Raw genomic sequence first — 15,274 nt, 5'->3', positions numbered from 1 at the left:
ATGCCAGATCATGCTTAATCTTATTATAACTTTATATGCCATATTCAGTCAATAGCCCTGGGAGGCCTGCTCTTTTTTTTTTAAGGGGAACAAAGGAAAAGTGTAGGTGGGAGAGCAGAGATGAGGAGGAGAGATTGGAAGGATTGGAGGGAGGGGAAATTAATTAAGGAAGAAATCCTCTTTTAAAAAAAAAATACACAATGTCATTCTAGTACCCAGATAAGACTACTACAAATTTTAATGAAGAAAACCTCATCTGCGCACTCTGGAATTCCTCTTTGCTAGAACAGAGATAACATCCACAACACTGAGCTGGGTTTTGCTTTACTTGAGTGCAAACCCAGGAGTGCAAGGTGATCACATGCTGAACAAGGCAGAATGATGCTTATGAAAGTTGTAGCTTAAATAGTGCCGGAAAATAGAAGAGTAGTGTGGAAAGACATGGAAGAGCAGTGAGATGAGATGTTGCAGAGAAAGATCATGGCCTTCACATGTCCTGTCAGGATTGTGATGAGTCATGGATGCAGACTTTATAGTCTATGCTTTGAAGGAACTTCAATTCTGAGGTTAGAGAAGTCAACTGTCCTGGTGGTAAGTTCTAGCAAAGAGTGATAGCATCACATGAAAACCACTCAGTCCCTTCTTCCTTTTCAGCACTGCCATCCTATTGTGCCCTGGATATCACCAAAATGGCTCAGTGTGATACTTGGCATCTTATTGATGTTACCTCTGTCTTTTCAGACTCAACCACAGATATTCTGCATGATGCCACCCTGCAGTGAGTTTGTGCTACTGAAAGAGGCAGAGTGGGCGTCAATCTATGGCCAGTGGGAAAATCCAACAACAAATCTCTGAGCACAAGGGCCCTACCAGGAAGAAAGAAAGCTGGTTTAGTTCCTGGAACAGCCGCAAACCAAACTATCACCCAAAGCTACTTGTGACTCCCAACCAAAAGTTCTTAATGGAACACTGAGTTGATTTGAAAGTGGTTTTGCTCCACCAAATGTGCATAGTACCCTGCCTAGTTACCACTGTGTAAATTCTGCCCCAATTGTTTGCAAGGTATATAACTCCCTGTTAGAGTCTGCTCAGGGTTGTCTCTCCCTTGAAATGAGATGACCCAAACATGTTGGGATGATTAAACTCCTCTTGCTTTTGCATTGATCATAGCCTCCATAGGTCTCATTCAGGGAGTCCTGGAAGAGGTTCAATTTTCACCTCACATTACATTGCTTTGGCTCTCAGAGGATTGCACATGCACACCTAGCCAGGAGCTATCTTTCGATCCAAGACACACACACACACACACACACACACACACACACTAGCTTATTTTTAAAATTCCTTAACTACCTCAAACCTTCTGCACTCCTAAACCTTCCCCTGCTACCCTAGGCCCAGGGAAGTGGCCAATGGCCACTTACCTGAATTCTTACATAGCTCTTTGTCTCTTGTCCTGCATTCTCCTCTTCCATCTTCTGGTGATCCTTTGCCTCCTCCCACCTGTATCCTCTTCAACACAGCTCTAAGGGTCCCACTCTGTTTCCCTTTGCCCAGTCATTGGCTACTCAGGTTTGCTATGAGGTAGGGAGAAAACATGAGAAGGTGGCTAACTACTCCCTAAAAGGGAAATATCAAATAACAGCTGGAACTGTATTTGTTTAAGTGGGTTGGGTGGGCTCTGTCCTACAGAATAACTCTAGGAACAAGTAAGTCATTTGTCTTTTAAGATTTTCAGTATGCTTTTAAAAACCTAGTTAGAGACTTGTGTTCTCCAAATTGATAATAAGTTAAGTGATAGAGTGGTGACCCACTCTCTTGTGTTTTCTAGCCAGCCAATTATGAATAAATACTGGGGCTTAAAATGGTTGAACCAATAACAAAATGTTTCTGAATGTTACGGTTATTTGTTTCTATGCTTTGCACACATATTTACAAATAAGTTTGCAGTTCCTTAGTCCCATAAACATGTACTGAGCATGTGTTCCATGAAAAACACACACATGAAAGTAGTAGGTTAAAGATGAGGCAGAGCTTCCCCCTTGGAGCATGTGTCCCACTGCAGCCTGTCAAGCTGGAAACAGTTGAGAATGCAGACCTTGCCAGATGTGCTGCAACTGTGGCTCAATATCGACCAGATTTTCTCACATTGAAGCTTAGATTTCCTAACATTGCCTCCAGAAGGTGACTAAATGCTACATAGAAACAACACTGGCAAACTCTTGGCTGCTCTGGGAGTGCCTGGCTGGAATAGCTTCTGTTCTCTTTGCCTTTCCCTGTGCCTTCTGAGGCATCTTTGTGGACCTTTCACAATTCACTTTAATAGAAAACATGGCAGAATATAGGACATATGTCTCATCTTCTTACCCACAAAACAGTTGAAAATTTTAATTGTAGCTCAAAATCCCTGCTATCCATTTCATTTATTCTAATTATTCTTAGTTATTGCGTCAGCTCCTGAAAGTCTAGAACAATGACTTTTTACTTTCCACCTAAGTGATTTATGTGTTTTTCCTAAGAACACAATGAAAAGAGTATATTCCCACAACTTCCATTGGATCGTTATCCTCTAGACCAAGTTAAACCTATATACATGCAATCTCTTCACATTGCAAAATCTTTTCCTCATAGAGGAGTCATGCATCATCCCTTTAATTCTCCTTCTACCCACACCAGCTGTTAAATAACCGCAGTGGCACACAGAGCTTCAGGAGTGCTATTCCGGGTTTTAGTGAAAGGGAAAATGATCAAGTAGCCTTCAGCACACACTATGTTGGTCAAATTTTCCTCACTGAAACCAGATCTGAAATGAGCAACTTTGTAAGAGGAAGCTTTCTTTGACTCTTGGTGTCAGACATCTCAGTCTGAAGACAACTAACTGGCCAACAGGCCTGTGTCTGAAGTGACACAGAGAGTTTATTAGATGTGTTTGGCTAAAGAATATGGTCACCTCATGGCAGCCAGAAAGCAAGGAAAGGATGCTACTAGTTTGTAACTATCCCATTAGTGACACTGCTCAAGTTAGGCACACATTTACTCAATTTTCTACCACTTCTCAATAGTAGAACTGAATTGTTTACCGTTCTACTAATGTGAGCCGATGCCATGACCCAGGCAATTCTTATAAAAGAAAGCACTTAAATGAGGCTTGATTCCAGATTCAAAGAAGTAGTCCATGTTCATTATGGCAAGAAACAGTTGGGCATGGCACGGGAACATTAGTTGACAGCTTTATTTCCTGAATAATAGGCAGAGAGAGGGAGGAGGAGGAGGAAGAAGAGGAGGAGGAGGAGGAGGAAGAGGAGGAGGAGGAGGAGGAGGAGGAGGAAAGGGTTGTGTGTGTTGGGGTTTGGGGGGAACAATGGTGTAGCTTGAAACCTCAAAGCCCACTTCCAGTGACACACTTCTTCCAACAAAACCATACCTCCTAATTCTTCTCAGGACCATTTCATTCCCTGTTTACTAGTCATTCAAATCTATGAGTCTATGGGGGCCATTCTCACTCAAATCACCATGATAAATTCAAGACCACCCATTACACAGGCCAAGCTTTAAATCACATGCTCCATATTGAAACACCTGCCCAGCCAAGCTCAGGAAGAAAAAGACTGTTTCACATCATTGCCAAATGAGGAAGACTTAGCTTTGTGACAAGGAGAGGTTTCATCAAAGTCACAGAGGGGTTAGGGACAGGTCACGTTGCTAACTCTGGGTACTAACTTTGCATGTTATGGTATGTGAATTCATTCAGGATAATCTTTGGAATATTCTAAATTGCTAGCCATATTATTCATGACAGGTAACAGTAGCATGAACAGATTAGGGATAAACAAAACACAATAACAAAATTTACAGATGTAACATAAAATACTGGAATCATAGTAATGCATTTACAATTCATCTCTTCAGTGTGCTTCATGCTATTTTCTCAACAATCTATATTAAAAAGATAATAAAGTGGAAACATTCGTCTATCGGAAAATTCTAGAACGTTTAATGTAACTGAAAACCAATGCAGTTTCTTAACATTCGCTTGCAGAGAAGGAAACATGCTATCTTTCCTGCTACCTTGTCCTTGTTGGGAACCCCATGAGGACAGTGGGAAAGACGTTCAAATATTAACAATAGTTTTATCTAATTTAAAATAACTTTTGCTTATTAATTTTGTTTTCAAGGGTGTCTGTCCGTGTGTGTGTCTGTCCGTGTGTGTGTGTGTGTGTGTGTGTGTGTGTGTGTGTGTGTGTGTGTATTGAGAAGAGGATAATTTCCAGGGATTGGTTTCCTCCTCTACCATGTGGATCCCTGGCATCAAACTTCAGTTGTTAGGTTTGGTGGCAGGTGCCTTTACCTACAGTGCCATCTCAGCAGTCCAATAATTTTATTTTAATGCTGATCTTTTTCATAGTCTTTATAAATTACTATTTTGAAATCTTTCATTTCTTTTCAGTCAAAAATGTATTATTTTGGAAGAAAGAAAGCACTTCCTGGCAAAATGGCATCTCAAACGGTATATTGTTTGCCTTTGAAGCATTGAACACGATTTGGTCTCCAGAATTCACATTAAAATCTTGGAGCATGATGCCTTGTGCTCATAATCCTTGTACTTGAGAGTCTCTTGGGACTCAGTGGTCATGCCAACTTGACATGTTTCAAAGAATTAACAGCCTATGAAAAACATGAGAGGTACGACACTCAAGAATCAACACCCTTGTGTGTCCTCTAGAATCTACATTCATGTGCAGACATGAGTACACATGATGAGCACACATATTCCCAAGCACACATCCATACAAAAAGGGAATTGAGGGTAGGTTAGAGAATAGATGGAGTGATTCAGTGCTCTTTGGCTACTTGATGAAGCTATTCCCTGAGGAGGAGAACAGTGGAGCACAAGGGTTGTCCTTGATTATGATAGGTTATCTACATGAATCCATATATTCAATAGAGAGTCTCATAAGAAGACAGGTATAGAAATGGATATAGGCACAAATACATGTGTTTCTACAAACACATTCATAACTACTCAGTGTGCATGTGTGTATGGTGTGAGGTGTCCTAAGGCAAAGGCTTCCAGACTTATGAAAATGCTTCATGCCAAGGTTTTACATTCTATACATTATTAAATTCAAAGAACTAGGATACCCGGGAAATTCTCTATGGTGGCAAACAAAAACATATGTCTGAGACATTGTTATTCAAAAGGTCAGGAAATACCATTTTGAATCTGGCTCTAATAACTAAATCAAAATGCTATCATAAACAACTGGACACAAAGCCCTGGGTCAACTCATGATTTGAAGTAAGAATTGGCAAAACCAGTTCATGATGCACCAAAGTCACCTGAGAAAGTGACTTATTTTTGTCCCTCTCTTTTGCCCTGAAGAACAACTGGCCATGTCTGGCTGTTCATTTTCTTCACTTCTCTTATGCAAAAATTTACCTTCAAGCCCCCAATCAGTGAGAAGCTGATCCTGAAGTTCAGAATGGGCCTCATTCTTTCCCCAGTCTGCCACTGAATTTGTGTTGTCCCTAGACAGTGATGCTGGGAAAGAAAAAAAGAGAACATAAAAAATATGTGTGTACCTGTGGGACAGCGAAAGGCACCCTGGCTCCCCATTGAGGAGGCTTGAACCCCAGAGACAATGAAAGGACTGTAGGCATTTCACCTCACTCCCAGGAAACTAGGCTAGCCTAAGCCTTCCATAGATTTGTGAACTGCAGTCACATAAGGGCAATGCCCCAAACCCTTTCATAGGTAGAGGATGTGAGAACAGGTTGAGTAGGCTCCAGACAGATCTCCATTATAATGAGGAACCTAAAGGCCTGGAGGCTTAGCCAATGAAGCTTCCCTTCCCACACACTCCTCCCTGCAAAAGGTATTTAATCTCAGGCCCACTCTGAGAAATAGGGTATGGGTTTACTCATCCACTTTCCACCATGAAAATAAACACCTTGAAAACATGGAATGCCTCTTTTCATGGGGCCCACCATGGGGAGCCACAGAGAACTACTGAACTGCTGTTCGCCTACAGAACTGCTGTCAAATCTCCTGAAGAAAGCCTCCCTGAGTTCCCAGCCAAGACAGCCACAGCTACCAAGCCTACAATCAAGCTAAGGACTACTCCCTGCCTGACCAGTTGGAGCTTCTCCTCTTTCCCCTCAGTCCCTGGCTAGATCCAGCCCCGCAGGTCTCCACTCTGTTCTCAGCTCTTCTGTGGCATCCCAGCAGTCCTGGATGCCCAAGAGTCTGAGAACCTAACGCCCAGGCCTCCTTGCAGGTCCTGGACTCCTGAGCCAGCTCAAGCTGTGTCCTTCTCCCAGACCATGCTTTCCCAGCCAGAGCAGTAGAGCAGTGTCCCTTGGCTCCCCACAGCCTGATACCTGCCCTGCAGCAGAGGGGAATAAACAAGGTCAACTTCATGCGTCTACCCTTCCCGAGCAACCTGAGCCCTGTGGTGGAGTGGACGCAGGACCCCATTAATCGTGCATATGCTCTAAAGATTCTGAGCCTTGCTCACATGAGAAAAGAAAGGGTCCAGGAATCCAGAAATTTGATTCAATTTCTTAGCCCAATTTCTTAATATTTCTTGAATTACCTTGATTCTGTTACATCTTTTTTTCTTTTATGAGCTCAATGGTATACCTTTTCATCTAAAAGTTTCAAAGAGAATGGTGATTCCTCCTATAAGAAAACCAATTAAATTGAATTAAAATAAATTAAAAACTAAATTTTAATTATTAGTTAAACTTAAACTTGCTAAGTGCATCATGAGTCACATTTCAAGTGGAATGTGGACAGGTTGCCTCTTTCTCTTTTCATGCATGTGTATTTGTTTCTGGACCAGTGATACGTTAGCCTATAGTGGTACAGCAAGAATAAGAATCAGAACTGAGTTTCTGAGTGCATCCACAAAAGCAGGCCATGTAACCTCTCCCATATAACAGACCTGTCACTAACTTACATAGTTCTATTCCAAGTAGTCTTAGAAACCAGCAGACCAGGGATGTTTCCCTCTTAACAGGCAGGCAAAGGAAGTGATATAAAATCAGTTCCCTCTTTATTTTATTTTTTATTGGTTCTTTATGAATTTCACATCATGCACCTCAATTCTATTCATCTCCCCCTCACATTGTACCTACCCTCCACCTTTGCAACCTATCCACCAACACAGAACAAAAAAATCTCATTGTGAAATTGTATCAGAGTGTGTCCCACAGGGTACACTTTTATCCACATATCTTTGCTTACACATGTTTCTTGCAATGAGTCATTGGTCTAGTAGGAGGCCTCTGGCTTCTACTACACTAGCAATACTAGAACCTCAATGGATCTGTTCTCAGATATCCTGTTGTTGCCCTGTATCATTGGGACACTGTTGATTTGGACTTGTAGGTCCTGCAATTTTATGCAATACAGCAGTTCATTGATAGGGTAGAAATGTCCAATTCAAAGCACTGGATATGAGCGTGCAAAATATCTGAGATGGTCAACCCACCAACTGTCCTGTCCCCACACCACTGGGTTACGATCTCTTGCCCTGCCTAGGCTGGCCCATCTAATGTTGCAGCCAGTAAGAGGCATTGGATCTCATGACCTCTGGGCTTGCCCATCTTTGTCTACACCATCAAGTTCAGCTCTACTTGTGCTTCTCAGCAGAAGTACAGTGCCATGTTTCCAAGTGCAACAGCAGAAGAGGGATTGTACTAGCTCCCCTGCTCTCTCTGGCCTGTCACATCAGCAAACTCAACAACCAGAGCCAGCTCTACCCCATTGTATAGGTTAGGTACACAATCTGGTTTCCCAAGTTTGACCCTAGTTGAGACACCTAGCAGTGAGTGATATTGAGCCTGAAGAAGGCAACTCTCATAACCAGGAAGGACTCATAACCAGTGAAGGCATGGAGACACCAACTCACCCACAAAACATTCAATCCAAAATTTGTCCTGTCTACATGTGCAGGGATGAAAATGCAGCAGAAATTGGGTAGAAGGCCAACTACTAGCCCAGCTTGAGGCCCATCTCAATGAAGAGTGTCAACCTATGAGACATTTATTTTTACTGACTCACTTTACATCCTGCCCACTGAACCCCTCCTACTCACCTTCCACACACAACCCTTCCCCTATACCCTGCTCCCCTTCTCCTCTGAGTAGTTGGAGAGCCCCCTGGATATCATTCTACCTTGGCACAAGTCTCTGTGATGCTTCCTTTCCCACTGAGGTAAGACAAGGCAGCCTGGCTAGAAGAAAATATCCCACAGACAAGCAACAGTGTTTGGGATAGCCCTGTTCCAGCTGTTTGGACCCCACATGAAGAGCAAGCTGCACATCTGCTACACACGTGTGGGGAGGCCTAGGGTCAGCATGCATATGTTCTTTGGTTGGTGGTTCAGACCTTGAGATCCACAAGGGTCCAGTTTAGTTGCTTTTTGGTCTTCCTGTGGAGTTCCTAACCCTTTTGGGGCCTGAATTTCTTTCTTAAGGGTCCCCAAGCTCCATCCACTGTTAGGCTATTGGTACCTATAATTGTCTGGGACAGCTCCTGGATAAATCCTCTCAAAGGACAACATGCTCTTGTCTTCGAGCATAACAGAATATTATTAATAGTGTTAGGAAATAGTGCTTGCCCATGGAATGGGCCTAAAATTGGCAAGCTATTGGTTGGCCATTCCCTCCCCTTTGCCTCCATTTCTTGTAGACAGTATAAATTTGGGGTGGAAAGTTTTGTGGGTGAATTGGCATCTCTATCTATTGGCACTGAAGTTCCTGCCTGGCTACAAGAGGTGGCCTCTTCAGTTTGCATATGCCCAATGCAGTGGGTCACAGCTAGTGATACTCTGCTATGCTTGCAGACAAGAGATTAGCAAAACTGTCCTCTAAGAGGCATATCCACCAGCAGATGGGAACAGATAGAGTGACTTACAGCCAAACATTAGGTAGAGCTCAGAGTGTCTGTGGAAGGATGGGAGGAAGGATTGAGAGAACAGGCAGCACAAGAAAACCTACAAAATCAACTAACCTATGTAAGGACCATGGTCACATGATCTCCATGTGGATCCCCTAACAATTGGTGCAGAGGCTTACTCTAACTCTGTTGCCTCACTTTGGATCCTTTTCCACTACCTGGGATTCCTTATCTGACATCAGTAGGAGAGGATGTACCAACTGTGATTTGATGTGCCAGGGCAGGCTGATACCCATTTAGGGTGACCTTCCCTTCCCCAAAGAGAAGAATATAGGGGCAGATGGAATGTGGTTCTAGGAGGAGAAGATGGGGCTGCAATCAAGGTATAACATGAATAGATTAATAAAAAAGAAAAATTAATAAAAACAAAAGAAAGAAACAAGGAAGGAAGTAGAAAGGAAGCAAGGAGCAAGGAAGGAAGGAAGTTGAAAAGTTGCCCATATAATCCATTTGACTAACAGGACTTGGTAAGGAAAAATAGAGCTTAATTTATCCCTACTGTGTTATCATCTGAAGCCTTTATAGAGCCAAAAGAAACATTATTCACCTTAGACTCAGAGGATACCTATAGGCCACAGAAAATATACCCAAATGGATGAACAACTAAATGGCTTGGAGACACTTACAAGAGCATGTATGATTCAATGGTAGCTTTCACCAAGAAGATTCCTGATTGATTTTTCAGGAAGCTGAACAAATGAACAGTCTCCTTCCTATTGTATGATCTACCACCTGTGTAACTTCAGTGAGGAGACTTTCCAAACTCATAGACATGTCCTTTCTCTTTGTGAGTCAATGTCCACAGGTTCCATGCATCAAAGATATCAAACAGGTGTTAATAGCTTCTCTGTTGGTCGCAGCAATGATCCTGTGATCCTAGAGGGAACTGCCACACAGAATCAACAGTTGACTCCAAACGTCTGGAATCACTCCTTTTTGTGATTCTAGAGGGTGTTCTTCAGATGTGTAATTATTTTAATATAACACTGTAAAAACTGTAATCATTTAAAATTCTTGGCATTCCTTCTTAGCACTCAATCGATATGGTAACTTGCAGTTTAATAGGTATACAAGCACATAACTCCATAAAGTAATTCTTCCTGCCCAGACAAGTTGTCATAGTGACTGCTTTTCAGGTGGGTTGGGCATGGCTTCTGCAAACTCTTATTCCTACCCATATATCACCCTTTCTTAACATCTGCCCACTGCAGCCTTTCCCAACCACTGATCCATGCAGCACTCTTATTTTGCCTCTAGTCTTCCCCCTACTGCTTGACATCAGCAGATCTGCCCATCTTTAAGCCTTATTAATCCATCAGACATTGCTCTGTTGAGTTCCTTGTGTGTTGGCTGAGCCCACATCCTTCTCACAGAATGTCGGGCAATACAATGCCCTCTGGTGAAAGGCCCCTCGATAATCACTACCACACCTGAAGTTTGAAACCTGTTTTCCAATGGTGATTGGAATTCTGAAGAGTCTGCACAGTCATCTCACCAAATGAAGGAGATCCATGGCCCTATTATTCAAAAGAGAAGATAGTCAGGCATGAAGAGATGGCACAGCAGGCAAGAGCACTTGTTCTTGGTGACAACCCAATACCGGCATGGTAGCACACAACTGTTTATAACCCTAGTTCCAGAGAACTCATCACTCTCTCATGACATTTGAGGGCACAACAGACACATGTGATACACAGACATACAAGCAAGCAAACCACTTATGGACATAAAATAAATGTATTTGAAACTATTGATAGGTGGAGAAAAGGAAATGGGGAGGTGGAAAGGGAAGTTAGAAGGCTTCCACACTCAAAGAAACCCAAAGCAAAAATGTGTCTAATGTATCAAGTGAGCCTTATTCAGGAGCATTTAGAGCATGCATCCTCATATTCATCTGAACTCTAATCCTAACGCATCCTAGGTCATTGTATCTGCCATTTAGTGAAGGATTCCTTGGCAGTAAACCACCAAAATGAAACACAATCCCTTGCTAAACCCCCTTGATGAAAGCGGGGTGATCAAACCAGTGCCACATTGAGGAATGAGATCTTGTATCACAGAGAATCTTTTAGTCTCAGTAAGTTCCCAGATACAAATAAAAAATGCTCCTTTCTTTCATCCAATTATGTTTGGATATGAGGCAGCATCCTACAATGTAACAACCAGGATGGGTTTTTTTTTTTATTTCTTTTCCCTCCATTTATTGAAAATAGGTTCCTTTCTTAAACAATATGTCCTGACTTCAGTTTCCTACTATTCTACCCAGTCTCCCACACCTCCTCTCCTATCATGATCCATTGCATTTCTGTCAGTCTTTAGAAAAGAATAGGCGTCTCAGAGATAGCAATCAAACTTAACAAAGTAAAATATAATATGATAGAACCAAAATCACTGCATAGAGAGTGAGTAATGCAAACCAACAGAAGGAAAATCTCAGGAACAGACACAAGAGTCAGAGACACACTCTTTCACATGCTCAGGAGTCCCATAAGAACATCAAATTGTGCACTTCTATGTAGCCTTTCAGGGAGATTCATGTGACCCCTCCCCAATCTCTTCTTCTCTCCCTAACCTCTCTGGGTCACTGGACTGTAGCTTGGTTAACATTTATTTAATGGCTAATATCCAGATAAAAGTGGGTACATACCATTTTATTTTTCTGGATGTGGATTACCTCAGTCAAGGTGACTTTTCTAGTTCCATCCATTTCCCTGAAAATTTCATGATGCTGTTTTTAAAGAGCTTACTCATAATCTATTATGTAAATGGGGAACGTTTTATTCATCCATTCTTCACTTGAGAAATGCCTAATTTGTTTAAAATGTGTGGCTATTACAAATATAGCTGCAGTGGACATGGTTGAGTAAGTGTTCCTATGATTTGGTGTATGGTCAAGAGTGCTATACTTTGGTATTGAGTCAGACTGATTCCTATTATTCTGTGGAACCTCCACACTAGTGGCCTTAGAGGCTGAGCAAGTTTGCACTCCCAGGAAATATGGATAAGTGTTTCCTTTGTTCCACATCTTTGCCAGCACTGCTACTGTGGATATTATTGATCTCGGCCATTGTGACAGGTATAAGGTCGAATCTCAAAGTAATTTTGGTTTGTATTTCCCTGATGGATAAGGGTGCTGAACATTTTCTTTAGGTGCTTCTCGGCCATTTCTGTTTCCTCTATTGAGACTTCTATGTTTAAATCCGTACTCTGTTTCAGCTAGACTCTTTGGCACTTTAACATCTAGTTTATTAAGATTTTTGTTTATTTTGGGTATCAGCCCTCTGTCAGATGTGGAGTGGATAGAAATCTTTTCCCATTATATAAGCTGCAGCTGATGGTCTCTTATTTGGTAAATTTGTATTGCTTTACTAATACCCACATATATTCATGGCATCTTTCTAAATGGGAAACCTAATGATAAGAATCACTCTTTTTTTTTTTTTAACTTGCTTAGCCTACTTTCTTTTTTTTTTTTATTATTAACTTGAGTATTTCTTATATACATTTCGAGTGTTATTCCCTTTCCCAGTTTCCAGGCAAACATCCCCCTCCCCCCTCCCCTTTCTTATCGGTGTTCCCCTACCCACCCTCCCCCCATTGTCCCCCTCCCCCCAACAGTCTAGTTCACTGGGGGTTCAGTCTTAGCAGGACCCAGGGCTTCCCCTTCCACTGGTGCTCTTACTAGGATATTCATTGCTACCTATGAGGTCAGAGTACAGGGTCAGTCCATGTATAGTCTTTAGGTAGTGGCTTAGTCCCTGGAAGCTCTGGTTGCTTGGCATTGTTGTACATATGGGGTCTCGAGCCCCTTCAAGCTCTTCCAGTTCTTTCTCTGATTCCTTCAACGGGGGTCCTATTCTCAGTTCAGTGGTTTGCTGCTGGTATTCGCCTCTGTATTTGCTGTATTCTGGCTGTGTCTCTCAGGAGCGATCTACATCCGGCTCCTGTCGGTCTGCACTTCTTTGGTTCATCCATCTTGTCTAATTGGATGGCTGTATGTGCATGGGCCACACGTGGGGCAGACTCTGAATGGGTGTTCCTTCAGTCTCTGTTTTAATCTTTGCCTCTCTCTTCCCTGCCAAGGGTATTCTTGTTCCCCTTTTAAAGAAGGAGTGAACCATTCACATTTTGATCATCTGTCTTGAGTTTCATTTGTTCTAGGCATTTAGGGTAATTCAAGCATTTGGGCTAATAGCCACTTATCAGTGAGTGCATACCATGTATGTCTTTCTGTGTTTGGGTTAGCTCACTCAGGATGATATTTTCCAGTTCCAGCCATTTGCCTAAGAATTTCATAAAGTCGTTGTTTTTGATAGCTGAGTAATATTCCATTGTGTAGATGTACCACATTTTCTGTATCCATTCATCTGTTGAAGGGCATCTGGGTTCTTTCCAGCTTCTGGCTATTATAAATAAGGCTGCAATGAACATAGTGGAGCACGTGTCTTTTTTATATGTTGGGGCATCTTTTGGGTATATGCCCAAGAGAGGTATAGCTGGATCCTCAGGCAGTTCAATGTCCAATTTTCGGAGGATCCTCCAGACTGATTTCCAGAATGGTTGTACCAGTTTGCAATCCCACCAACAATGGAGGAGTGTTCCTCTTTCTCCACATCCTCGCCAGCATCTGTTGTCCCCTGAGTTTTTGATCTTAGCCATTCTCACTGGTGTGAGGTGAAATCTCAGGGTTGTTTTGATTTGCATTTCCCTTATGACTAAAGATGTTGAACATTTCTTTAGGTGTTTCTCTGCCATTCCGCATTCCTCAGCTGTGAATGATAAGAATCACTCTTACTCCACCCCCGAGGATCCCGGTCCGCAGCAGCTCTCTGCCCCCAGACCCTGTGAGAGAGAGACCCAACCGCCTGGTCAGGTGGGCACTCCTGAGGCTGCAGAGTGGAAGAGACCACCAACACTGCTCACCCCTGCCCACATCCCTGGCCCAAGAAGAAACTGTATAAGGCCTCTGGGCTCCCGTGGGGGAGGGCCCAGGAGCGTCAGGACCCCTGTGCCTGAGACACCACCAGAACCAGAAGGAAACAGACCGGATAAACAGTTCTCTGCACCCAAATCCCGTGGGAGGGAGAGCTAAACCTTCAGAGAGGCAGACAAGCCTGGGAAACCAGAAGAGACTGCTCTCTGCACACACATCTCGGACGCCAGAGGAAAAAGCCAAAGACCATCTGGAACCCTGGTGCACTGAAGCTCCCGGAAACGGCAGCACAGGTCTTCCTGGTTGCTGCCGCTGCAGAGAGCCCGTGGATAGCACCCCACGAGCGAACTTGAGCCTTGGGACCACAGGTAAGACCAACTTTTCTGCTGCAAGAAAGCTGCCTAGTGAACTCAAGACACAGGCCCACAGGAACAGCTGAAGACCTGTAGAGAGGAAAAACCACACGCCAGAAAGCAGAACACTCTGTCCCCATAACTGACTGAAAGAGAGGAAAACAGGTCTACAGCACTCCTGACACACAGGCTTATAGGACAGTCTAGCCACTGTCAGAAATAGCAGAACAAAGTAACACTAGAGATAATCTGATGGCGAGAGGCAAGCGCAGGAACCCAAGCAACAGAAACCAAGACTACATGGCACCATCGGAGCCCAATTCTCCCATCAAAACAAACATGGAATATCCAAACACACCAGAAAAGCAAGATCTAGTTCAAAAATCATTTTTGATCATGATGCTGGAGGACTTCAAGAAAGACGTGAAGAACTCCCTTAGAGAACAAGTAGAAGCCTACAGAGAGGAATCGCAAAAATGCCTGAAAGAATCGCAAAAATCCCTGAAAGAATTCCAGGAAAACATAAATAAACAAGTAGAAGCCCATAGAGAGGAGACACAAAAATCCCTGAAAGAATTCCAGGAAAACATAAATAAACAAGTAGAAGCCCATGGAGAGGAGACACAAAAATCCCTGAAAGAATTCCAGGAAAACATAAATAAACAAGTAGAAGCCCATAGAGAGGAGACACAAAAATCCCTGAAAGAATTCCAGGAAAACACAATCAAACAGTTGAAGGAATTAAAAATAGAAATAGAAGCAATCAAGAAAGAACACATGGAAACAACCCTGGATATAGAAAACCAAAAGAAGAGACAAGGAGCTGTAGATAAAAGCTTCACCAACAGAATACAAGAGATGGAAGAGAGAATCTCAGGAGAAGAAGATTCCATAGAAATCATTGACTCAACTGTCAAAGATAATGTAAAGCAGAAAAAGCTACTGGTCCAAAACATACAGGAAATCCAGGACTCAATGAGAAGATCAAACCTAAAGATAATAGGTATAGAAGAGAGTGAAGAC

General features: G+C 42.7%; 1 pseudogene; it reads left to right on the top strand.

Annotated features, from left to right (window-relative positions):
• Positions 1–5,540, top strand: part of Cyp2j16-ps1 (cytochrome P450, family 2, subfamily j, polypeptide 16, pseudogene 1) — a 50,038-nt pseudogene extending 44,498 nt beyond the window's left edge.
• The last annotated feature ends 9,734 nt before the right edge of the window (positions 5,541–15,274 follow it).

This window comes from Rattus norvegicus, chromosome 5, assembly GCF_036323735.1.
Source record: "Rattus norvegicus strain BN/NHsdMcwi chromosome 5, GRCr8, whole genome shotgun sequence".
Classification (NCBI taxonomy): Eukaryota; Metazoa; Chordata; class Mammalia; order Rodentia; family Muridae; genus Rattus; species Rattus norvegicus.
Note: the sequence above shows the minus strand (reverse complement) of the source record. Positions and strands in the feature narration are given on the sequence as shown.